Source organism: Ornithorhynchus anatinus, chromosome 5, assembly GCF_004115215.2.
Source record: "Ornithorhynchus anatinus isolate Pmale09 chromosome 5, mOrnAna1.pri.v4, whole genome shotgun sequence".
Classification (NCBI taxonomy): domain Eukaryota; kingdom Metazoa; phylum Chordata; class Mammalia; order Monotremata; family Ornithorhynchidae; genus Ornithorhynchus; species Ornithorhynchus anatinus.
The window spans coordinates 77,012,218-77,036,275 of record NC_041732.1 but is presented as its reverse complement, the minus strand read 5'-3'; the positions used below and the strand labels follow the sequence as shown (position 1 = coordinate 77,036,275).

General features: G+C 46.7%; 1 long non-coding RNA gene across 1 annotated transcript in view; it reads right to left on the bottom strand.

Moving 5' to 3' along the window:
- Positions 1–1,465: 1,465 nt before the first annotated feature.
- LOC114812026 overlaps positions 1,466–24,058 on the bottom strand; it is a 41,333-nt gene continuing 18,740 nt past the window's right edge. Inside the window, exons 2-4 of the long non-coding RNA XR_003759693.2 lie at positions 14,330–14,455; positions 6,799–6,852; positions 1,466–2,887 (exon numbers count right to left, since the gene is read on the bottom strand). This is a non-coding gene — a long non-coding RNA (uncharacterized LOC114812026). The remainder of the gene's footprint in view (positions 2,888–6,798; positions 6,853–14,329; positions 14,456–24,058) is intronic.

Here is a 24,058-nt window from a genome sequence, read left to right as displayed (position 1 = left end):
AGGTAATCAGGTCATCCCACGTGGGGCTCACAGTCTTCATCCCTATTTTACAGATGAGGTAACTGAGGCACAGAGAAGTTAAGTGACTTGCCCACAGTCACACAGCTGACAAGTGGCAGAGCTGGAATTCAAACCCATGACCTCTGACTCCCAAGCCTGGGCTATTTCTTCTGAGCCACGCTGCTTCTCATCTATATGGTGCTTCATAAGGAAAGGGACACAGAGCAAGAGCTTAATAAATACCACCAAAAAAAAAAGTTAAGCTGTAACTTCTGAAAAGACAGAGAATGAAATAAGTAGGTGGAACCTTTCCGGCTGTGTGTTGGACGCACACCGAATCTGTTATATTATTATTATCGTTATGGTATTTGTTAAATCTGTTAAAGAGTGATTATGGTATTTGTTAAATCTGTTAAAGAACGATTATGGTATTTGTTAAATAAATTTGTTCAGTGTACGTGTTCAAGGTTTGACGAATCAAATGAATTCGAATTGTACTCGGGAACACGAAACTCGAAGAGTTTATATGTTTTTAATTATTACTTTCAATACAGTTTCGGTTGTCTCTAGGCTGCACGCATGTGCCATGAGGTTGCAGTTACAATGGGAGGGCGGGGGCCGGCCGGCCAAGGGGTGCGAACGGCATCAGCTCGACCATGGTCCCCTGTGGGAGACAAATCTATGGAGCGAAAGGAGAAATTTAGGTCTATTTTGAGGGACCGAATCCACCCCTCCATCTGTTGCCCTGGTCCCAGGCCTCCGTGTTCTAGGGATGTGCAGAGATGGCCAGGGAGAGGAAGGAGAGGAGGAGTCGGGAGCCAAGAGGAAGACAAGCCCAAGATAATGGGCCTTAAGATGATGATGATGATGGTATTTGTTAAGCGCTTACTATGTGCAGAGCACTGTTCTAAGCACTGGGGTAGATACAGGTAATCAGGTTGTCCCACGTGAGGCTCACAGTTAATCCCCATTTTACAGAGGAGGTAACTGAGGCACAGAGAATGAAGTGACTCACCCAAAGTCACACAGCTGACAAGTGGCAGAGCTAGGATTCGAACCCATGACCTCTGACTCCCAAGCCCGGGCTCTTTCCACTGAGCCACGCTGCTTCTATAGCTGAGCAGCAGATGAGCTGCTCAGAGACGGGCCTGGCCTGGGTTGGCCTGCTCGATTCTCAGCCCACGAGATTACAAGCCCAAGATAATGTGCCCTGGGATGAGCTGCTCAGAGACCGGCCTGGCCTGGCCTGGCCTCGATTCTTGGCCCATGAGAGTCGGGGGGCACTTCCCCCGGGGCTGCGGTGGGTCAGGGAGGAGAGGGGGCACGGGAAAGGTGGCACGGAGGTGGGGATGAGGGGCAGAGCTAGCCAGGGGGCACTGGCCAGGTCTCGTAACGGGCGGCTCCAAAGAGCTGTGCGTAGGACACCACTTGGGTGACCCTGAAGCAACAGACGTTACACAGGTGATAATAACAACAATAGCAATAATAATAATATAATAATACTTGTTAAGCCCTTACTGTTTGCCAAACAATATATCAAGCCCCGGAATAGATATAAAATGAGCAGGACAGACACAGTCCCTGTCCCACATGGGGCCCACAGTCCAAGTCGGAGAGAGAACAAGTTGTGTAATGCAATGTAACAGTGTTTTGTAAAAAGTTCTTCCTAGAAAATGTAGAGCTAGTTCTCTGGGGGACTCCTGAGGCCTCCCCACAACACACACACACACACACTCTCTCTCTCTCTCTCTGTCCCTCTCTCTCTCCCCACAGTTGTTACATTCCCTCCTGGTCCCATGGGACCTCAGGCACGGCTTCCGAGCTGCAGAACGTGGAAGCAGGAGCCAAGGCTGGGCCCTCAAAATAAAAATACTGCACATCCATACCGGGTTCAAGTCTCTGTGCTGAACAGGGGACGATTAGCAAGAAACCAGACTTTCCCTGTGGTATCAAGACAATGACTCCCTCTTTAGCCTACTATCCTAAACCTTCCTCACCTTAAAAATTAAATTAAATATCTGCTTCTCCCTCTTACTTATTTTAAGATGACCATTTGATACCTGGACCCTGCCTTACTTTTTTTTTGTTAAAAAAATTGCTTTTACTAATAGTGGAGAATATAGCACAGAGTTAGCGTGAACAAATATCCTTATTAATTAAAGGTATTTGTTGTGTGCATTCAATTAGCAGTTGGGAGAATATATTACAATAAACGTAGTAGACTTGTTACCAGCCTACAGGAAGCTTACGGCCTAGAATTAATTATTAATATTATTGTTGTTATTATTAATATTCAGTGCTCCACAAACCATAGGCATTCAATAAAAATTACTGATTGACACCTATTTTCTCAAGGGCTTATTACAGTCTTCTGCACTGTAAGCATAAAATAAATACTATTATTTGATTATATTGTTTAATAGCCCAAGGAGCTACTAATGCAAGGGAAAAGCTAGAGGAACAAAGAAAATATATATATTTTAAGAAACTTGTCAGCCATTCAAATACAGAGCTAATAAACAATGGAGAAATGACATCACTGGGTAGGGAAATTAACTACTCTACCTTCTAAACAGAGAATAAAGCACTGTCCTTGCAGAGGAAAAAAAAAACAAGCAAAATTAGAATTTGAGAATGTGGGAAAAAAACTGTATAAAGGCTTTCAGATCTTTGGGATTAGTCCTTTCTAAATAAGAATAAAAATACATTTTCACAATATCCCTTTGGTCCACTGCTCAACGTTGGTTGCATCAGGCCTTGCAAACCACTGACATATGGGATGATTTGTTCTTCCTGGGATCAGAGAAGGTAGAGAGTTGTGAGCAAATATGGGTAGTCAGGACTGGGCCTCGATACACTTTTCTGTTCCTTCTGGCATATTCATTACCTAATAATAAAGGAGACATAGGTATCATAAATGAATGATGAGAATTTCCTTCCTCTAATGCTAACCTTCTCACTCTACATCCTGCCTCTGGCCTGGAATGCCCTCCCTCCTCATCAGACAGATAATTGCTCTCCTCCATTTCAAACCCTTATTGAAGACACATCTCCTCCAAGAAGCCTTCCTTGACTAAGCCCTCCTCTTCTCTCACTCCCTTCTGTATCGTCCTGACTCGCTCCCTTCATTCCTTCTCCCCTCCCAGCCCCACAGCACTTAAAATGTATAGCTCTGTTATTTATTTATTTATTCATATTAATGTCTGTCTTCCCCTCTAGAGTGTGAGCTCGTCGTGGGCAAGGAATATGACTGTTTGTTGCTTTATGTACTCCCAAGCTCTTAGTATAGTGCTTTGAATACAGTAAGTGCTCAAAAATACAATTGAATGAAAAGAATTGAGAGGTGAGAGCTTAAATTGATCATTTTTTTTTTAGTGCTTAAAACTTCATGGGCTTTCTAGATTTTTTTTTTTAAATAAAGATATTTCCATGGTTGCCTTACTAATATTCCCTTGACTACTAAGACACACAATTATTCTGAATGAAAAGTTGTGGGATGAAACTGAAACACATCTGTAGGATACAAACAAGATAATCAATCAGAATAGAGCCCAAATTGTGGCCTCAGAATTATTAAAGAAAAACAGCAGCCCATTCTTATGCCTGGGACATGTAAGTGCTTAACAAATAGCGTTAAAAAAACATTTACTTCAGCTGCAATGAGTGTAGCTGAAAAGGCGAGAACAGCTCCCACAGATTTAACAACCCCGCATGTACACACATCCACCCCTTGCCCCCTCCCCAACTCCTTGAATTTGGTGTCCAACAGTGGCACCCAAACTCTTGAAGGGCCAGTGTACTGGTTGCTTTCCTTGAATTCTGTCTCCAACAGAGGAACTCAGACCCTTGAAGGAACAGTGTAATTGTTACCCTCCTCGAATCCTGTCCCCAACAGTGGTATTGAAGGAACTGTGTTATGGTTGCCCTCCTTGTTGGGGGATGGACCATCTAGCACCCTCATTTTCCCTCTAGAAATTAATTAAGAAATGAAAAGTCCCTGAGCACCCCTGCTCAAGTAATTGAGAGGTCTTTATAAAGAATGATGGCTAAACCACTGTGACAGAAATCACAAATGCACTCACAGGTGAATTTTGTCATCTAGATTGAAAGTTCCCTTCTAAACTGCAAACTCACCATCTTCACTCAATAGTATTTATTGAGCACTTACTATGTGCAGAGCACTGTACTAAGCACTTGGAATGTAGAATTTGGCAACAGATAGAGACAATCCCTGCCCAATGACAGGCTCACAGTCTAAACGGGGGAGACAGACGGCAAAGCAAAACTGAACAAAACAAGACAACATCATCAAGACTAAGACTATCTAAAGTTCCTTGAGGGCAGAGTACATACCTACCAACCAAATTGATTTGTCCTCTCCCAAGCACTTAGTAAAGTGCTCCACATATATTAATCACTCACTAAATACCACAGATTGTTGATTGATCAGGGTTTTTTTTTCTAATAAGGATAGTTACATTTTTAGAGGGAGCAAAAATTCTTCCATCTCAATTATGAGATCAGTTTCTCAAGTCCAGTTTAAAAAATCGGTTCTGCTCAAGTCTCCAATAATTCCGGGCCACGACGGCATTCTACTTCTGAAAGTGACTTCCCACCCCCTACACATCCCTTCTCAGTAACAATTTGGTGCCTGAGCCTTCGGGTGTGAACCCGAATTAATAGCCTTTGCTTTAGGACTAGAGGCTGGTCTCCAGAAAAGGACCCCCTCTGCCAACTTGAGGTGACGGAAAGCGAGGTGGGGGGCCTACAGGGCCCAGGGAGACCTCACGCCATGGACCCTGGACAGGGCTCTGGGAGAGATTGAAGAAGATCTCTGAAAGTTCACAGTCCGGCAGCCAGACCCCTGGAGGAGCAAGACTTGGCCCCTAAGAGGGAGAAGGACTTGGGGGCCTCGGATGCCTGCAGGGAAATACGGAGGGTTCTGGGGGGTGCAGTAGCTGATCCAGGGAAAGGCGGTTTGAACGGAATTTGTTTTCATTTGTTGTTTTAAGAGCGTATTGCGCGCTCCGAAAATATTTCCAGAAGGGTTGGAGGAGAAGCTCTTGGAGTGTCTGGGAAATTTGTTCACAGGGAACTGTGGGCACAGGAAGGAAAACTTTTTCCATAGGCGTCCTGCAGCCGGTCCCTGCAGGAGGGTGGTCAGTTGGTTCTCAGTGACCTCTATGCTTTCGGGCAGATGCCTGGGCTTCAGGTAATGAGTGATGGCAGTGATAGTGATGCAGGGGCTTGGACAGCAGTGAGTAGGATGTCCCAAAACCCTGCATGAAAAGAATGGGAGACCTGGAGGGCTTAGGACCCAGTGTGGACTGACCCGGAGGGAAGGGGAAGGTGACTCTGGTGGCCCTTTCAGCCTGGGTTGGGGGCTCAAAATGCTCCAAGTCCTCACACAGGATTTTGTTGGTAGTAACTCATATGTTTGCTCCCACCAAATTACACCTCTCTCTTCCCCTGGTTCTCACTCCTGGAGTCAATTAGTATGTTACTATAGAATTACTTCAAACAATTCTCACATGTAGTAAATCAACCAATCAATCAATGGTATTTATTGAACACTTACTCTGTGCAGAGCACTGACTAAGTACTTGGAAGAGTACAGTGTAACACACCAATTCCCTGCCCACAATGAGCTTAAAGGTTAGAGGGAAATATTTTCTCCTTACTATCATTTTTTTCTCCTTACTAACATTTTGATACTAATTACAGCAGACTACAACTAGCATTTTGGATCTCTCCAGGGTAAACATTAAAACTGTCCCTGAAATCACTGATGTGATGAATTCAGGGGCAGTTTTAATGTTTTTCCTTTGTCACTGAATTTTCTCGTTGTCGACTGACATGCAAACATCTGAAGCTTCTACAATACATGCTGTGTGACCTTGGGCAAGTCACTTCACTTCTCTGCACCTCAGTTACCTCTTCTGTAAAATGGGGATGGAGACTGACGGGAGTCCCACGTAGAACAAGGACTTGTTCCCAACCTACCACTTAGTACAGTGCCCGGCACATAGTAAGTGCCTAACAAATACCAGAATTATTATTATTTGGACCAAAGGTTTTCCCAGGGCAAGCTCAAGAAGCACCCTCTTGAGGCTACAACACATATTAGAGTTCCCAGTTTATTTAGAGCTGAAATTCACATGGTTGAAAACTATCAAAATGGACTTAATTTTTTTAATGGTATCTCTTAAGCACTTACTATGTGCCAGGCACTGTACTAAGTGCTGGAGCAGATACAAGCTAAACAGGCTGGACACAGTCTACATCCCATATGGGCTCACTGGTTTAATCTCCATTTTCCCGATGAGGGAACTTAGGCAAAGAAAAATTAAATAACTTTCCCAAGGTCACAGTGCAGATAAGTGACAGAGCCAGAATTAGAATCCAGGTCCTTGTGACTCCCAGGCCCATGCTCTATCTACTAGGCCATGCTGCTCCCAAATTAGACAATCAAATTTGTTCCTAAATAACACTTGTCTATTAACTATGCATATAGTCATATATACCCATTTATGATCTTTTAAGTTTCCCTCCTTGTATTTGAACATATTCAGACAACTGCATAACTATGCAAATGAACACACAACAACATATCCAATATAAGGTGTATATATACTCACATACACCTTCATAACCTACTCAGGATTGCACCTGGAGAGTTTCCAGTACTCTACCAGTCTTGGCTATGGGAGGGAGAGTCAAGAGAGGCCTACCCATTCCATTCCTAACTTGGCTAGTGGCTAGTCAGTGGAAGGCAATCTGCGGCAAGTTAAAACTCACCTGTGCTGGGCAGCAGCGGCATGGCGGAGAGTGGAGGGTGGAGACTCGAGTTTTCTGTGTGGAAGAAGGAAATAGTAAGTGGTTTACCATATTTTTACCAAGAAAACTCTATGGATCCACTACCACAATGATCGCAAATGGAAGTGGGGCGTTCTGGAAGAGATGGGTCCGTGGGGTCGCTAGGGGTCGGAAACACCTGGACAACACAATTCAAGTCACCTTCACATTTAACACATCTTTGAATTCCACAGTATTCTGGAAATACAGTGTAATAAAGATTTATTGTACAAACGATATCTTGAGGAAGATTTAGCTTTATTCACACAACTGAATTTATATTGCCAAACATAAAGAAGACAATCTGCATTTAACCTAGTCCTGTCCCCATATTCTATTGAATTGTACTTTCCCCGATGCTTAGTACAGTGTTCTGCACATTTAAGCACTCAGTAAATACCAACTGATTGACTGATCTTCTTTACCAAATCTGAGGATATGATAAAGTTAAGTAGAACTATACATAGTGAAATTCAATTCCTGTTTGCAATCTCATCTATTTCAATCCATGGTATTTAGCCCTTACTCTGTGCAGAGCTCTGTTCTAAGTCCTTGAGAAATTACAAATACAATACGAGTTGGTAGACACAATTCTTGCCCCCAAGGAGCAAATAGGGATACAGATATGAAACAAAGTTACACCTAGCAGAAATGGGAGGGCACAGGGATATGGACCTAAGGGGCTGGTGGTGGGTTGAATGGGAGGTGATTTAGGGGGACAGATCTAAGTGCATAGGTGACCCAGAAGGACGGGTGAATAGAGGAAATGGAAACAATCAGTAAAGGTCTCCTGGAAGAGATGAGATAGTAATAGGGCTTTGAAAGTGGTGAGCGAGATTGCCTGTTGGATATGAAGGGAGAGAGAGTCCCAGGCCATGGAGAGAATGATCATCAGCATTTGACATCATCAACGGTATATATTAAGTGCTTACTGTGCAGTGCACTGTACTAAGCACTTGGGAAAGTGTAATATAACCAGGTGGGCGAATTCCCTACCCACAGTGAACTTACAGTCTAGAGGGGGAGATAGACATTATATTATAAATTATTTATTTATATTAAAGACATGCGCCAAGGTCACAGATTCAATTGTATAGATTACACAGAAGTGAGATTTGGATGGATTTCTCTCAAAATCCACTCCCCTCCATCTGCACATCTGACCCCAATCCTGAAGCAGCATGGCTTAGTGGAAAGAGCACGGATTAGGGAGTCAGAGGATATGAGTTCTAATTCTGGATCCGCCACTTGTCAGCTTTGTGACTTTGGGCAAATCACTTAACTTCTCTGTGATTCGGTCACCTCATCTGTAAAATGGGGATTAAGACTGTGAGCCCCACATGGGACAACCTGACAGCCTTGTATCTATCCCTGTGCTTAGACCAGTGCTTGGCACATAGTAAGCACTTAACAAATATTATTATTATTATCGTTATTATTATTATCAAAACATTTACCCCCTCTCTTCTTCCCTCCCTTTTATCTTCAATTGTTCACTCTCCAATGGCTTCTTTCTCTCTGCTTTCAAACATGCCCATAGCTCCCTGTCCTAAAAAAACCCCTCCCTTGGCCCTATGGTTCCCTCCAGTTATCACCCCATCTCTCTCCTACCATTTCTCTCCAAACTCCTTGAGCGAGTTGTCCGCACCCACTGTTTTAAGTTTCTCTTCCCCAGTTTTCTCCCCTTCCCCCCCTCCCCCCACACAATCTGGCTTCTGTCTCCTTCACTCCACAGAAACCGCCCTCTCAAAGGTCACCAATGATCTCCTTCTTGCCAAATCCAACAGCCTCTATTCCATCCCAATCTTCCTCAACCTCTCAGCTGCCTTCGAAACTGTCAATCACCACCTCGGCTATCCACTCTTGGCTTCACTGACACCGTCCTCTCCTGGTTCTTCTTCTATCTCTCTGGCTGCTCATTCTCCATCTCTTTCATGGGCTTCTCCTCTATCTCCCACCCTCTAACAGTGGGTGTCTCTCAAGGTTCACTTCTGGGTCCCTTTCTATTCTCCACCTACACCCACTCCCTTGGAGAACTCATTCACTCCCATAGCTTCAACTACCACCTCTAAACAAATGATATCTGAATCTACTTCTCCAACCCTGACCTCTCCCCCTCTCTGTAGTCTCACATCTTCTCCTGGCTTCAAGATATCTCTACTCGGATGTCCTCCCGTCACCTCAAACTGAATATGTCCAAAACAGAGATCCTTATCTTCCCACCCAAACCTTGTCCTTCTCCGACTTTCCCATCACTGTACACGACACCACCATCCTTCCTTTCTCACAAGTTGGTAACCTCAGCATTATCCTGGACTTCTTTCTCTCTCATTCAATCCACATATTCGATCCCTCACTAAATCTTGTTGGTTCCACATTCACAATATGGCTAAAATCCACCCTTTCCTCTCCATCTAAACAGCTACCATGTTAATCCAGTCTCTTATCCTAACCCTCCTTGATTAATGTATCAGCCTCCTTGCTGACCTCCCTGCTCCCTGTCTCTCCCCACTCCAGTCCATACTTCACTCTACTGCCCGGATCATTTTTAAACAGAAACGTTCAGGCCATGTTTCCCCACTCCTCAAGAACCTCCAGTGGTTGCCCATCTAGCTCCACATCAAATAGAATCTCCTCACCATTATCTTTAAAACACTCCACCATCTTGCCCCATCCTACCTCACCTCACCACTACCCTACCATGACCCAGCCTGCACACTTGCTCTTCTGGTGTTAACTTTTTCACTGTGCCTTGATCTCATCTATCTCGCTTGCGATCTCTCGCCCACATCCTGCAACACCCTCCTACATCATATCTGACAGACAATTACTCCCCTCCTGCCTTCAGAGCCTTAATGAAGGCACTTCTCCAAAAGGCCTTCCCTAACTAGGCCCTCTTTTCTTATTCTTCAACTCTCTTCTGCATCACACTGACTTGCTCCCTTTATTCATTTTCCCCCTCCCAGCCCCAGAGCACTTATATCCATGTTTCTATTTTATTTATATTCACGTCTGTCTCCCCATTTAGATTGGAAGCTTATTTTGGACAGGGAATACATCTGTTTATTGTTATATTGTACTCTCTCAAGCTGTTAGTACAGGGCTCTGCACACTGCAAGTGCTCAATAAATATGATTGTCTGATTGAGAGGAGCTGGAGAAAAGAGGACGGGGAAGACCTCTTGGAAGAGAATTGACCGAAATAAGACTTTGAATGTGCAGAGAGTGGTGGTCTGGTATATGTGGAGGGAGAGGGAGTTCCTGGATAGGGGGAAGACATGGGAAAGGGGTGGGTATCAGGATAGATGAGATCAGGGAACAGTGAATAAGCTGGTGCCAGAGGAGCAAATGTGCAGGTAGGAAGCAGTGAGCTGACTGAGTGCTTTAAAAGCCAGTGGTGAGGAGTTTCTGTCTGACGTGGAGGTAGGTCTTCCAAGAACTTAGTAAGGTAAGTGCTCAGTAAATACCAGTGATGATGGACCCTCACACCCTCCCCCCTTCCCTCTTCCCCACCTACGTCCCATCCCAGTCCTCCTGTCCCACCACCACCCCTCCTCCCCCTCTCCCCGTCCAGAGCCCCGCCACCTCCTTCCCATCCAAACTATCCCCTCCCCCCGCTCTCCCCCTTCTCCCTCCCTTGCACCACAGCTACTTTCAAGTGTGGCCTCTGGAACCCCCGCTCCATTACAGGTAAACTACCTTTCATCCATGACCTTTTCCTCTCCCGCTCTCTCCTCCTCCTCGCCCTTTCGGAAACGTGCCTCACTCCCGAAGACACGGTCTCCGCCGCTGCTCTCTCCAGCGGTGGCCTCTCCTTCTCCCACTCCCCCAGACTCACTGGAAAGGGAGGCGGCGTCGGCTTCCTCCTCTCACTCCGTTGCCGCTTCCGCACTATCCCTGCTCCCCCTTCCCTCTCCTTCCCCTCCTTCGAAGCCCATATCATTCACCTCTACCACCCCCTCCAGATACTTGTCGCTGCCATCTACCGCCCTCCTGGTCCCACTTCCGACTTCTTCAACCACCTTGACCCCTTTCTCACCTTCCTTCTCTCCTTCTCTCTGCCCACTCTGATCCTCGGAGACTTCAACATCCATACGGATATACCCGATGACTCCTCTGCCGCCCGCCCGCTATCCCTCCTCGACTCTGCCGACCTCCTCCTCCACCATACCGCGCCCACTCACCGACTCGGTCACACCCTCGATCTCGTCATCTCCTACCGCTGCACTATCTCCTCCCTCACCGACTCTGAAATCCCTCTCTCTGACCATAACCTTCTCACCTGCCTCATCTCTCACACTCCCTCACCCTGCAAATCTTTGCTACTCCCCCACAGAGACCTCCGCTCTCTTGATCCCAACCATCTTTCCAAAAGCATCTCTCCCCACCTTGCCCCCCGTCCTCACTTCCCACTCTCGATGATCAGGTCTCTGCTCTCAACTCCTCCCTCTCTACTCATCTCAATTCTCTCGCCCTCCTTTCCCTCCGCCGCTCTCGCTCGACTAACCCACAACCCTGGATCACCTCCTCTGTCCGCCTCCTACGCTCCTATGCTCCAGCTGCCGAGCGCTGCTGGCGAAAGTCCAAGCACCAAGCCGACCTCATACATTTCAAATTTATCCTTTCCTGCCTTAACTCTGCCCTCTCCTCCGCCAGGCAAAACTTCTTCTCCTCCCTCATCGACACCCATGCCCGTCACCCCCGCCAAGTGTTCCGGACCTTTAACTCTCTCCTTAGGCCCCCTGTTCCTTCCCCTCCCCCATCTCTCACTCTCAATGATCTGGCCACCTACTTCATCACAAAAATCAACACAATCAGGTCTGAGCTCCCCAAAGTCACCCCTCCCCCTTTTGCCTTCCCCCAACCCAACCCTCTCCCCTACTTTCCCATCCTTCCTTGCAGTATCCTCAGAGGAGATCTCCTCCCTCCTTGCAAGTGCCACCCCCTCCACCTGCGCCTTGTACCCCATTCCCGCTCACCTTATAAAAACCATCGCCCCTGCCCTCCTCCCTTCCTTAACTTCTATCTTTAACCACTCAATCTCCAATGGCTCCTTCCCCTCTGCCTTCAAACCTGCCCATGTCTCCCCCATCCTAAAAAAACCCTCTCTCGACCCCACTTCCCCTTCCAAGTTATCGCCCTATTTCCCTACTACCCTTTCTTTCCAAAATTCTAGAACGAGTGGTCTACACTTGCTGCCTAGAATTCCTTAACTCCCATTCTCTCCCGGACCCCCACAAATCCAGCTTCCGTCCCCTCCACTCTACCGAGACTGCTCTCTCTAAGGTCACCCGGGATCTCCTTCTTGCCAAATCCATTGGCTCCTACTCTATCCTAATCCTCCTTGACCTCTCAGCTGCCTTTGACACTGTCGACCATCCTCCTCCACACCTTATCTCACCTCGGCTTCACGGACTCCGTCCTCTCCTGGTTCTCCTCTTATCTCTCTGGCCGGTCATTCTCGGTCTCCTTTGCAGGCGCCTCCTCCCCCTCCCATCTTTTAACTGTTGGAGTTCCTCAAGGGTCAGTTCTTGGCCCTCTTCTGTTCTCCATTTACACTCACTCCCTTGGTGAACTCATTCGCTCTCACGGCTTCGACTACCATCTCTACGCAGATGACATGCAGATCTACATCTCTGCCCCTGTCCTCTCCCCCTCCCTTCAGGCTCGCATCTCCTCCTGCCTCCAGGACATCTCCACCTGGATGTCGGCCCGCCACCTAAAACTCAACATGAGCAAGACTGAGCTTCTCATCTTCCCTCCCAAGCCCGGTCCTCTCCCAGACTTCCCTATCACCGTGGATGGTACGAACATCCTTCCCGTCTCTCGGGCCCGCAACCTCGGTGTTATCTTTGACTCGTTTCTCTCGTTCACCCCATACATCCGATCTGTAACCAAGATCTGCCAGTCTCACTTTTATAATATCGCCAAAATCCACCCTTTCCTCTCCACGCAAACGGCTACCTTACTACTACAGGCTCTCGTTATATCCCGGCTAGACTACTGTGTCAGCCTTCTCTCTGATCTCCCTTCCTCCTCTCTCGCCCCGCTCCAGTCTATTCTTCACTCCGCTGCCCAGCTCATCTTTCTGCAGAAATGCTCTGGACATGTCACTCCCCTTCTTAAAAACCTCCAGTGGTTGCCTATCAGCCTCCGCTCCAAACAAAAACTCCTCACTCTAGGCTTCAAGGCTCTCCATCACCTTGCCCCTTCTTTCCTCTCTTCCCTTCTCTCTTTCCACCGCCCACCCCGCACGCTCCGCTCCTCTGCCGCCCACCTCCTCACTGTCCCTCGGTCTCGCCTATCCCGCCATCGACCCCTGGTCCACGTCCTCCCACGGTCCTGGAACGCCTTCCCGCCTCACCTCCGTCAATCTAATTCTCTTCCCCTCTTCAAATCCCTACTTAAAGCTCACCTCCTCCAGGAGACCTTCCCAGACTGAGCTCCCCCCTTTTTTCCCTTTGCTCCCTCTACCCCCCCTTCACCTCTCCGCAGCTAAACCCTCTTCTCCCTCCTTTCCCTCCCCTCCTCCCCCCTCCCGTCCCACCCCTTCAGTACTGTACTCCTCTGCTCAACTGTATATATCTTCATCACCCTATTTATTTTGTTTGATGAGATGTACATCACCCTGATTCTATTTATTTGCCATTGTTTTCATGAGATGTTCTTCCCCTTGACTCTATTTATTGCCATTGTTCATTCATTCAATAGTATTTATTTAGCGCTTACTAAGTGCAGAGCACTGTACTAAGCACTTGGAATGTACAATTTGGCAACAGATAGAGACCATCCCTGCCCAATGACGGGCTCACAGTCTAAATGGGGGAGACAGACAGCAAGCAAAACAGAACAAAACAAAAACAAGACAACATCATCAAGATAAATAGAATCAAGGAGATGTACACCTCATTAACAAAATAAATAGGGTAATAAATAATAAATACAAATGGGCACAGTGCTGAGGGGCGGGGAAGTGGGAAGAGCAGAGGGCAGGGGGAGGGAAAGGGAGCAGAGGGAAAGGGGGGCTCAATCTGGGAAGGCCTCCTGGAGGAGGTGAGCTCTCAGTAGGGCTTTGAAGAGGGGAAGAGAGTTAGTTTGGCAGTTTGTTCTTGTCTGTCTGTCTCCCCCGATTAGGTTGTAAGCTCGTCAAAGGGCAGGGACTGTCTCTATCTGTTGCCGATTTGTACATTCCAAGTGCTTAGTGCAGTGCTCTGCACATAGTAAGCGCTCAATAAATACTATTGAATGAATGAATGAATTTATTGGAATTGAAAACATCAAGACTATAAGCTCGCGATGGGCAGGGAATGCCTATGTTTACTCGGTTGTTTTCTCCCAAGCGCCTACTACCGTGCTCTGTATACAGTAAGTTTTCAATAAATATGATTAATTAATTGATACAGTCTTACTAACCATTGGAACTGCTCAAATGAAGAAATAAGGACATCTTAAAAAGTAACAACTTTAGCACTCACCCCTCCAGACTGTTGATTGGTAGTGTCATTGAATGTTAATTTCTCACAACCAAGGTGATCCCCAGATGGGTTTTCCTCTAGATTCAGGAATAAGTCAAATGTAAAACAAACTTCCTTTTGCTCCTCCTATAAACAAAAATAAAGTAGTAATTTTAGGTACAAATTAAAGACATCAGAGACAAGAATTTCAGGTAGAATTTTCCTTGTAATGTCAAAGTCTGCTTCCATTATTCTTAGGGAGATGGGTTTTGGAGATTTTCTTTCTTTTCTTTCTCCCTTCTTGGTTTGCTCTTTCTGCGTGTTCATTGTCTCATTCCCTCTTCTTTTTGCCTTCTCTCTTAATGTCCTTTCTCACTTTCCTCTTAGCCTCCTTTCTCCCACTTTCACTTTTAACTGACGTCTCATTTATTTTATTAAAAAGCAAATAATATCAATGGTTACTTTACTAGTATTGCTTTATATTATTAATATTTTATTAACAACATAAAATAGGTCAGGGTAGCCCAGTGGAAGGAGTATAGGGCTGGGAATTGGAAGACCTTATTTCTACTCCAGGTTTGTGACTAATCTGTTATGTGACCTCAGGCAAGTCTCTTAATCCCTCTTCACCTCGGTTTTCTAAAATATAAAAGAGGGATAAATGTCTTCTCTTCTTCCAATTTTTTATACTTTGAACCCCATGTGATTCACTAACCACACATGAGCCATTTATCTTGCCTTTACTCCAGGATTTGTCATGATGAGTTGGTACAGATCAGACCTGGAGGTTTAAATATAATAACAACAATAACAGCAATAATAAAATCTTTATATTATTATTATTATATTTAAACCTCCAGGTTTTCAACATTTCTGATGGACTGATTGAGAGGAGCTGGAGAAAAGAGGATGGGGAAGGCTTCTTGGAAGAGACTTGACCTAAATAAGACTTTGAAGGCGGAGAGAGTGGTGGTCTGGTATATGTGGAGGGGGAGGGAGTTCTGCCAAAGATGGATAAACAGTTGGCAGCTAGAGAAAATTCCTGACATTTTGGAATTCTGTATTCTGCATAATTATTAGTAGAACTAAGGAGTATTCATTAATTGAATAAGAATTAACTGGTTAGGGCAAGCACAAGAGGATTGTGGTGCTATGTAATAGATACACTGTCATCCTAGGATTCAGAGCATACTGGGGGCTTTCAATTTATGTTAATTCATTCATTCAATTGTATTTATTAAGCACTTAATGGGTATACAGTACCATACTAAGTGGGAAAGAAAATACAACCATAAACCGTGACATTCCCTGCCCACAATGAAGTCACAGTCGAGAGCTGGGAAGAGACAGACATCAATATAAATAAATAAAATTACAAATCTATACATGTGATGTGGGTCTGGGGGAGAGGGGAGAGCAAAGGGAGCAAGTCAGGGTGACACAAAAGGGAGTGGGAGATGAGGAAAAGTGGAGCTTAGTCTGGGAAGGCCTCTTGGAGGAGATGTACCTTCTATAAGCCTTTGAAGGTGGGGGCAGAGTAATTGTCAGTTGGATTTGAGGAGGGAGGGTGTTCCAGGCCAGAGGCAGGACTAAAATTATCTGAGTCATGCATCAAAGACTGACATGAGCACAATGGAATGTAATACTGTCAATAAATTTTAATCCTGTGTAATTTATTTCTATTAATGTCTGGGCAGGTAATGTGTCTGTTTACTGTTATACTGTTATACTGTACTCTCTCAAGGGGTTAGTACAGCGCTCTGCACCGGTAAGAACTCAGTAAATGCGACTGACTGTATGACTGAATCATTTGTACTTAATAAGTCCTTGCTGGGTAGGGAGCTTTGTACTAAGTGCTTGGGAAAGTACAAAGCAATAGGGGTGTATTGAGCTTTCCACATCACACAAATGACAGCTCTCCCAGCGCACCAATTTCTTCTAATGGCCTTCCTCATTTCATTTCCCAGAACCCTGAACCTTATCATCCCCTTCAGCCAATTCTAGCACTTGTGAATGCTTCCATCAACACGCTTGCTTCGTATATCTCCTTCCATTATAGTCCAAATTCCTTGAACTGACATCTCATTTACTGTCTCCATTTCCTCCTCCGAGCTCCCTCCTCAACTCTTGGTAATCTGGCTTCAGCCTCCTCCTCTTTAGCAAAACTTTTCTCTCCAAATCCACCAATGACCTCCTCCTTGTCAAATCTAACAAACGTTACCCTATTCTCTTTCTTCTTGTCCTATTTTTCCATTCTACTTTTTGTTAGAAATCTACTAAAAGATCCGTAGACTTATTAAGAGTTAATGCCCAAAGTAAAAAAATATAGATACCAAAGCAATTACTACAAACTTTAACAATGAGAGTTACTATAAAATTCAGTTCACTTAAATTAGGAAACTGAGACATTGAGTGAGAGTCAAAGCAAGAGTTCACAATCTACAGAGCAGCAGTAACATACCTTATTTTTCAAGTGGACTTCAATAGGCTTAATTTGTACATACTTATTATACTATTTATTTTATTAGTGATGGGTACATAACTAATAATAATGTTGGTATTTGTTAAGCGCTTACTATGTGCCGAGCACTGTTCTAAGTGCTGGGGTAGATACAGGGTAATCAGGTTGTCCTACGTGAGGCTCACAGTCTTCATCCCCATTTACAGATGAGGGAACTGAGGCACAGAGAAGTTAAGTGACTTGCCCACAGTCACACAGCTGACAAGTGGCAGAAGCGGAATTCGAACCCATGACCTCGGACTCCCAAGACCGTGCTCTTTCCACTGAGCCACGCTGCTTCTCTAAGATGATTTTATAATCTGATTGGATATCTGATATATATTTGATTTTTAACTATGATTTTATTTATTTATTTTGATGCTACTGATGCCTGTCTACTTGTTTTGCTTTGTTGTCTGTCACCCCCTTCTAGACTGTGACCCGTTACTGGGTAGGGATTGTCTCTATCTGTTGCTGAAGTGTACTTTCCAAGCGCTTAGTACAGTGCTCTGCACACAGTAAGCACTCAATAAATGCGATCAAATGAATGAATGAATGAACAAAGCCAGCACTGCCCTATTGCTCCACTCTGAAAGGGAGTTCCTTGCAAACTAAAAGAGATATGCATGGCACAGTGGGAAGAGCATGGGTTGGGGAATCAGAGGTCATGGGTTCTAATCCTGGCACCGCCACTTATCAGCTGTGTGACTTTGGGCAAGCCACTTAACTTCTCCGTGCCTCATTTCCCTCATCTGTAAAATGGGGATTAAGACTATGAGCCCCATGTAGGTGGGACAACCTGATTACCTTGTATCTCCCCCAGCGCTTAGAACAGTGCTTTGCACATAGTAAGCGCTTAACAAATACCATTATTATTATTATTATTATATAAAGCAGAAATATTTTAGAGTTTGCCCTCTACTGACTCAAAGTATGACTGAAAAGTACCTCTGAACTCCTAATTCTACTGAGTTATTCACCCTGCCAACCTCTAAGAAAGGCCTATCAAATTCACAATCCAAAAGCAACGATAGATTTAAACAAGCTGTGAAAGTTAATCAGCTTCTGGTGGCAAAATAGCATCAAGGGAGATAGACAGGGGTAAAGGCCAACCCCTTTTGTCAGAGCAGATGGTCTCTAATAATAATAATAATGTTGGTATTTGTTAAGTGCTTACTATGTGGCAAGCACCGTTCTAAGTGCTGGGGTAGGTACAACATAACTGGGTTGTCCCACATGGGGCTCACAGTCTTCAGCCCCATTTTACAGATGCGGGAACTGAGGCCCAGAGAAGTGAAGTGACTTGTCAAGGTCACACAGTTGACAAGGGCCGGAACCAGGATTAGAACCCACAACCTCTGACTCCCAAACCCAGGCTCTTTCCACTGAGCCACGCTGCTTCTCACAACTTCCAACACCTTGGGCTCCAAAACGGAAGGGCTTTGGCTACTCCTGTTGCTATGACAAGCATTTCCAGCAAGTTGTTCTGCGTACACTTCTCCAGACTGTATGTGGGTTACACCTGTGTTTATATAGGTCAGTGTATGATTTGAATCTTGAGGATGTGGGTGCGAGTTTATGTCTTCTTAAAATCTGTCTGGGGTGAAACGTGCCCACATGGCACACTCGACTCTGTCTCCTCTCCCTCCTTGCCCTTTTCCTTTCCTTTTTCTTTCTCTTAATCTAGGCCTCTTATGCTGTACCCAACGTAACTTTAAAGTATTAACTTGGGCATATTCCCTACCAAACTCCCTTTCTCTCGATGCGCAATTCCACACCCTAGGTATTTCCTTCTAATAATGATGGCATTTATTAAGCGCTCACTATGTGCCAAGCACTGTTCTAAGCGCTGGGCGGGGGGATACAAGGTGATCAGCTTGTCCCACGTGGGGCTCACAGTCTTCACCCCCCTTTTACAAAGGAGGGAACTGAGGCCCAGAGAAGTGAAATGACATTGTCACACAGCTGAAAACGCGGTGGAGTCGGGATTAGAACCCATGACCTCTGACTCCCAAGCCTGGGCCCTTTCCACTGAGCCACGCTGCTTCCCTTCTCCCCCTTCACTCAATTCCTACGCCCAACTATCCCTCCGTCACTCTAGAACCACTAAGCCCAAATCCTCATTTACCCCCCACAGTCCTTTTCCTCCAGTTTGGTGTTTGCATCATGGAGGGCTACTGAGGAAAAACTAGGCCACACGCAGGCTGCAGCCACATAGAATTAATCCACACCCGCTGTAAGGCTGCCCTCCATTCATTCATTCAATAGTATTTATTGAGCGCTTACTGTGTGCACAGCACTGTACTAAGCGCTTGGAAAATACAATTGGACAACAGATAGAGACAATCCCTGCCCAATGATGGGGTCACAGTCTAATCACCTCCCAAGTACATTACTTCTCCCTTAGAGTAAGCGTTCGATAAAGTCGATTGTATTGTTTTGTGTTGTATATTGTCAGGTTGTGTTTTGTGTATTGTACCCCCACCCCCTTCTGAGAAGAACCCTGCCCTGCCCCTGAGGGAGGCCCCGCCCATCCATGCCCCACCCCACCCCACAGCCAAGCCCATCCCTCCCTGCAGTTATTATTGTTAAAAAAAATAATAATAATAATGGTATTTGTTAAGCGCTTACTTTTTGCCAAGCATTGTTCTAAACCCTGGGTAGATAGAAGGTAATTAAGTTGTCCCACAAGGGTGGGTGGGTGTCCCACAACAGATGTGGTAACTGAGGCACAGAGAAGTGAAGTGACTCACCCAAAGTCAGACAGATGATAAGTGGCGGAGGGGGCATTAGAATCCAAGACCTCTGACTCTCAAGCCCCCGCTCTTGCCATTAAGCCACTCTGCTCCCTAATCCGGCCCCTCTGGGTCCTCCGCAGTTAGGCCCGGCCCCGAGGGCTGTGTCTCCTGGGACCGGCCCAGGATCCCTTCGCCGGCCTTCGTGTTCCCCGTGACTGCGGCGGAAACCAGGAGCCGCTGACAGGAGGCCGAGGGCAGGGAAGGATCCGGGCCCAAGGCCTCGCCAACGGGAAGCTCACCAAGGAGGCTGGGGCAGGCCTCACCCCAGCCTGCTGCTACCTGGCCCCTGACCCCTGACCTCCACCTCCTGCCCTCCATCCTCTGCCCCTTGACCCTGTCCGCTGCTCCCCGTCCCTTGCCCTCTGCCCCCTGCCTCCTGCTACCTACCTCCTGTCCCCCGTGCCCTGCCCCTTGCCCCGCATCCTTTGCCCGCTTGTCCCGACTGTGCAAAGCGACCCAAAGCTTGGAGCCGGGGATGAGGACCGGACCAGCGGGGGCCACGGCACTCCCGGGACCACCCGCCCTCCTACTGTCACTCCTGAGCAGTGGCTGCCTGCCACCAATCAATCAAGCGGTCAATCAGTGACATTTCTAATCATAATTATGGTATTTTTTAAGCGCTTACTATGGGCCAGGCACTGTACTAAGCACTGGAATGGATACAAGCAAATCGGGTTGGATGCAGTCCCTGTCCCACGTAGGGCTCACCATCTCAATCCCCATTTTCCAGATGAGGGAATCGAGGCCCAGAGAAATGAAGTGACCTGCTCACGGTCACGCAGCAGACAAGTGGATTAGAACCCATGACCTTCTGTCTCCCAGAAGGTCCACTGTGCTTTTGCAGCTTCTCTTTATTGAGCGCTTGCTATGTGCAGAGCACTGGACTAACACTTGGGGGAGTACACTACAACGGAGTTGGTAAGACACGATCCCTGCTCACACAACAACAAGCATTGACAACAATCCAAATAATTTTACAGGGCTCATGGGTAAGGCCGATTTCCACTCCTTTATGTGGCCCGGCCAAAAAACGCGGGCAGCAGTTTTCCTGAGTCTCCCCTTCCCCCTCACCCCTTAGCCCCTTGGAATCAACTGGATCTTTGCTTTTGGAAGCGGATGTCCCTGCCACCAGAGGTCACGGAGGGCTCACTGCAGAGGCCCTGCCAAGTCACGGGAGGCTTGTTTACTTCTAAATTTCTTTCGGTTTAAGCCGCCTGGGCCTGGTTATGTAAACCTCCAACCCAGAGCCAGTAATTCACTTTTAATAATAATAATAATAATAATGTCGGTATTTGTTAAGCGCTTACTATGTGCAGAGCACTGTTCTAAGCGCCACTCTAGAGTCATTAGTCTGGCTCTGCTGTTCTCGGAGCCAAATATGTGGAGTGAATTTAAGTTTATTTTGAAGTACCGAATCCAGCCCTCCATTCTGTAGCCCTGGTCTCAAGGGTCCGGGTTCTGGGAATGCCCAGAGATGGGCGGGGAGGGGAAGGAGAGGAAGGGTCAGGAGCAGCGAGCAAACAGGAAGCCAAGCCCCGGCTGTGACGAGCTGCTCAGAGACTGTCCTTGCCTGTCCAGCTAAATTCTCAGCTCATGAGAGTCAGGCGCACATCCCCCCAGGGCTGCGATGGGTGGGAGAAGAGAGGGGGCATGGGGAAGGTGGCATGGTGGTGGGGACGAGGGGCAGAGCTAGCCAGGGGGCCCTGGCTTGAGCTTATAATGAACGCTTGTCTTCAAAGAGCTGTGCAAAGGACACCGGACACCACTTTGATGACCCAGAAGCAACAGACATTACATAGGTGATAATGACAACAATGACAATAAAAATAATATATTTGTTAAGTCCTTACTGTGTGCCAAACACTATACCAAGCACTGGAATAGATACAATCAGGTCAGGCACGGACCCTGTCCCACATGAGGCTCACAGTCCAAGTCGGAGAGAGAACAGATGGTGTAATGCAGCGTAACAGTGTTATGTAAAAAGTTCTTCCTAGAAAATGTAGAGCTAATTCTCTGGGGGCACCTGATGGCTTCCCAGCACACATGTACAAACAGTTTCTCCACCGTTATTGCGTTTTCTCCCAGGTCCATGGGAACCCCGTCTTCCCAGCTGCAGAGGCTGGGCCCTAAAGATAAAATTACCGCACGTCTACACTGGGTCCACGAACCTATCTGTACTGAACAGGGGGCAGATTAGCTGGAAACCAGACTGTCTCTGTGGTATCAAGGCAATGAGTCTCCCATATCGGACAGAGAATTACTCTTTCCACTTTCAAAGCCTTATAATAATTACGGTATTTGTTCAGCACTTACCACGTGCCAGGTACTGTACTAAGCGTTGGGGTGGATACGAGCAAATTGGGTTGGACACAGTTCCTGTCCCACATGGGGCTCACAGTCTCAATCCGCATTTTCCAGATGAGGTAACTGAGGTACAGAGAAGTGAAATGACTTGCCCAAGGTCACACAGCAGACAAGTGGCAGAGCTGAGATTAAAACCCATGAGCTTCTGACTCCCAGGTCCATGCTGTATCCACATCTCCTCCAAGAATAATAATAATAATGTTACTTGTTAAGCATTTACTTTGCGCCAAGCACTGTATTACGTGCTGAGGAGGATACGAACAAATCTAGTTGGACACAGCCCCTGGCCCCAAGGGGCTAACCATGTCAATCTCCATTTTACAGATGAGGTAACTGAGGCAGAGAGAAGTGAAGTAATTTGCCCAAGGCCACACAGCAGACAAGTGGTGAAGCTGGCATTAGCGCCGGTGACCTTCTAATTCCCAGGCCTGTGCTCTATTCACTACTCCCTGACTAAGCCTTCATTTCCTCTTTTCCCACTCCCTTGCGGGGCACCCTGATTTGCTCCCTTTATTCACCTATCCTTCAGCCCCACGGCACTTATGTGCATATCCTTAATGTATTAATTTATATGAATATAGTAATAATTGTGGTATTCCTAAAGTGCTTACTATGTGCCAGGCATTGTCCTAAGTACCGGGGATCTCGACCTCCATTTTACAGATGAGGTACTGAGAAGTTAAGTGATTTGCCCAAGGTCACACAGCAGACAAGTGGCAGAACTGGTATTAGAACCCATGACCTTCTGATTTCGAAGCCCGGTCTCTATCCACTACATTGTGCCGCTTCTCCAGTGTCTGTCTCCCCCTCTAGACTGTGAGCTCATTAAGGGCAGAGAACGTGTCTAACCAACCCTGTTATTTTGTACTCTCCCAAGCGCTCAGTACAGCGCTCTGCACGCAGGAAGTGCTCAATAAATATGGTTGATTGATTGACTAGCCACGCTAGTTTGGGGCAGCTTGGCCTCTCGATCCTGTCCTCCCCCTTCAGGGCAGTGAGACCCTCTCATCACCACCCCTAGAGACCGGAGTGAAAATCCCAATGGGGGGCCCTCAGGACAGCCCCAAGTTGGCCCCGCTTCAAAGGAAAGCCCCTATGCTGGCACCGGCAGGCACCGTCACCCCCTGCTCTGTTGTTCAAGCTTGGCCTGGAACACAGAAACAGCAGAGGACTGAAGGGCTAAGTTCAGGGAAACCAGATAAGAAAGGAGGGGCGGCGGAGTTGCACACGTGAAGCCTGTGAGGCATTGAGGCAGTGCCCACGCCTGGGTGGCATTGCCTAAGTCAGGAAGTCCCCCGCCTCCAAACTGCAGTGTGATCAGGCTGGTGGGTGGGGTGAGCAGAGAGGAGCCCAGCCAGGCCACTCCCCCCGCCCTCATCCTTCTCCTGACGAGGAGCATCTTTCTCCCTGCCAGGACAGTATCTCTTCTCACCTGCCTGCTTCCCTTCAGGACATCTCTACCTGGATGTCCTGCAGTCTATTTCAAGAGCAAGGGTCTGGGAGTCAGAAGACCTGGGTGCTATTCCTGCCTCTGCCAGTTTCTTGAAGTGTAACCTTTAATTTCTCTGTGCCTCAGTTCCCTCAACTGTAAAATGAGGACTAAATACAAGTTCTTCTGCTGACTTAGACTGTGAGTCTCAGGTGGGACAGAGACTCTATCTGCCCAGATTCACTTGTGCCTACCCCACGCTTAGAACAGTGTTGGACATCCAGCAGGTGCCTGACAAATACCATAAAAAAATGTTCAAAACTGAACACGTCATCTTCCCTCCCACACTCTCTCCTTCTCACAGCGTTCCCACCTCATCAATTCAAGCTCCTCAATGGTTCCAGAATTCTCTCCTTCCTCTCCATCTAAACTGCTAGCATATTGGATCCAACACTTGTCATTATCCCACCTTGATTACTGCTAACTGCCTCTCCCCTCTCCAGGCATACTTCCCTCTGCTGCCCGGATCATCTTCCTAAAAAAAAAAAATCATTCTCCACTGCCTCCTCACTCTTCAAGTGCCCATCCATCCCCACATCAATCAATGGTAATAATAATGTTGGTATTTGTTAAGCGCTTACTATGTGCAGAGCACT